Source organism: Henckelia pumila, chromosome 2 (genome assembly GCF_033568475.1).
Source record: "Henckelia pumila isolate YLH828 chromosome 2, ASM3356847v2, whole genome shotgun sequence".
Classification (NCBI taxonomy): domain Eukaryota; kingdom Viridiplantae; phylum Streptophyta; class Magnoliopsida; order Lamiales; family Gesneriaceae; genus Henckelia; species Henckelia pumila.
The window spans coordinates 106,292,960-106,296,065 of record NC_133121.1 but is presented as its reverse complement, the minus strand read 5'-3'; positions in this window follow the sequence as shown (position 1 = coordinate 106,296,065).

Below are 3,106 nucleotides of genomic sequence, written 5' to 3'. Positions count from 1 at the left end.
AACATGGAGATGTTCGAAGCATGCAAATGGATATTCATAGGATGAATAGTCGAACTACCCTATCCGGACTTTCCAAGTGGTTATCACTTATCGAGTGGATAAAGTCCGCGGTTTTGGTTGTACACCATTAGTCCTTACGACTTGAAACATCATGGAGACTCTATATGCTAGTACTGTGCTTTGACTCGTTTACCGACTCTGAGGGGGTCATCAGGTGTCGAGATTGGGTACAGTTACGACACATATAGGAGTCAATGCATTGTTGTCAAGGATTCACCACATACTTGCGAGTGTGGATATCCTATGCGATCTGAGGAGATATTAGTGTGACAAATCTCTGGCCAGAGTACTTGATGTGATTTAAGAAATGGTTTCTTAGTAGCACATGCGATGTCACTAATTTGATCTTCAAGATGCATTGCATAGTTATCGAATCTTGAGCGACTCTCGATATACCAATGGTTGTTGATTCGATCGGGATATATGGATGAAGGGACCGTACTGTACGTTAACCAAAATCTACTGGTTCTTGTAGGCACTATCAGTGATACCTAGGGAATCATGGGGCGATGTTGCTAGGCGCTTTACCATGATTCGTTGGGCAAGTCGGAAAGTGTTGTTCCGAGTCACAAGGAGTTGTGAGCCCACGGCTAGCTGTATCCCTGAACCATTGAGGGTCACACAGTGTAATGGAGTTTTAATCCCCGTTGAGATAGTTAAATTTAAAGAGTTAAATTTAATGAACTAAGGAGTTGGACTTCTTAAATAAGAGTAAGGGAGTAGGATTTCCTAAAATGACATAGGGATGGACATTTTTGGAAACCACTGAATTCGGATTCAGGAAAATTTATTTTGACTTTAAAACGTGCAGAAATGGTTTCTGTGCACATTGGTGAAATCGTTTCATCAATCGGAGTCAAGATGAATTTTATATTAATTTCTGAACGAGCGGGCTTTGCTTGTCGGGCCCCAGCTTATGACTAATGGGCCCTAAGGTGTTAGTGGCCTGCATTATAAATAAGTTATTTCAGTACAGAAATTACACACAACAGGTCATTATTTTGAGAGACAAAAATTCGAAAAACCCTAGCCCCTATTCTCTCACAATTCGGCCGAACCCTCCCCATACTCTGCCCGAGAAATTCCGGTCTGTGATTTTGAATTGCAGTCAGGAATAACGAATCAAATTCGTGTATTCTCTTCGCAGAAAACTTCTGATAGATTTTCTAGTGCAATCTATCAGAGGGATTAAACCTCTGTTCGTGGACCTGATTGAAGGCGTTCATCGGTTCCAGGGAGAGACAACAAGAGCAGAATTGTTCTGTTGGTGTCCATTAATCTCGTTGCGAGATTTGAGGTAAAATTTATTTAATTGTTATTTAAATTTTACACACACGTAATTCAATCGATGAACGGTTGATACCCATACCATGGAAACGTTCCATGAAAAATTTTTAAACTTCCGCTGCACCGGGTATCAATCGTAATTGGTCTGGGAACTCGCCAGTTTTCCAACAGTGGTATCAGAGCCAGGTTGCTCAGATCAATCGATTGAATAATCAATTGTACAAAATTTTTGAGTCTCGGTTTATGAAACAAAATAAATATTTTTAATAAAAAAAATTTTTTTCGGGGGCAAAACCCGGGCAGCGATTGGATCGCTGCCCGGTGGGGCAGCAATTGTTGCTGCCCCGGGCGGCGCACGGCGCCGCCCAAAGGGGGCGCACAGCGCCGCCCAAGGCGGCGACCGTCGCCGCCCAGGGCGGCGCACGGCGCCGCCCAGGGCAGCGCTGGGCGCTGCGCAGGGCGGCGCTCGGCGCCGCCCAGGGCAGCGCACGGCGCCGCCCAGGGGCGGCGCCAGGCGCTGCCCTAAGGGGGCAGCCGGGCTGCCCCCGGCCCGCGCCCCGGGTGCGGGCCGGCCCGGGAGTGTCCCGAGCGGCCCGCGGGAAAAATTATATTTTAATTTTAATATGTTAAAATTTTATTTTTGGTCCGGTCAAAAATTGTTTTTGATTGGTTCACGAGATTTCGGATCGAATTGTTCGAGTCCGTAAATTTTAAAATTGATTTTGGATAAATTTGAATTTTTGGAAAATTTTAATATTTTATCCGTAAATTGAATTTTGAAATCAATTATTTTGGTACAATTGATGATAAGATATGATCTTATGATATATTAGATAAAATATGATTTTATTTGTAAAATTGGATTTTATAGATAAAATATGATTTTATTTGATATGGAGATAAAATATGATTTTATATGTGAAATGTGATTTTATATATAAAATATGATTTTATCTTGTTTAAATTTGAATTGCCACAGCATGTTATCCAATAAATTAATTTTGAATTAAATGTTATTGGATAAGGATGATCGATTGCCATGACCAATTTTGTAGGTGTATGTTAGGAATTTACATTTTGTCTTTATTGTTGTTGGTTTTATTAATGGGCCTGGTTTATGGCCCGATATGAATGTCATATGTAATAAAAGTGGGCTTGGTTTATAGCCCGTTCCCACCCCCTAAAAATGTATCCCCTACTTGTCATTGTTATTTATTGTAAATACATTAGATTTAGTGGGAGATCAAGATTTGAAGATGGTGGGCCCAGCAGACAATGAAGACTGAAGAAATGTAAATTGGAAGCATATGTAATAGGATTGCATTTGCATACTGCATATTACCTAGGATTGGACTAAGACCCGTGATTGGCAACCACGGGTCAATTAGAAATGGAATCGATCATCCTATATAATATGTGATATTATGATTGTATGCATGTTTAGACATAAATTGCGTGAATCCGGCAATGCATGCAATAAATTAAATATGATGAGACAAATATTTTATAAATAAAATCCCTCATTTTAAATATGATTTAAAATTTATATCAAGATAAATAAAGGAAATTTAAATATTGTTTAAATGTTCCTACCTTCCATCAACGGTCAATGTATGTGATGCTACCCGCGGATACGGTCCGGCTCATATTATTGGGGGGGCCCGTCCGTCGGAAAGCTGTACATTGGATCGACAAATGTTGTAAGTTGGGTGGAACTCCCATGGGATCGGCTCATATTATTGGGGGATCCACATGGCGA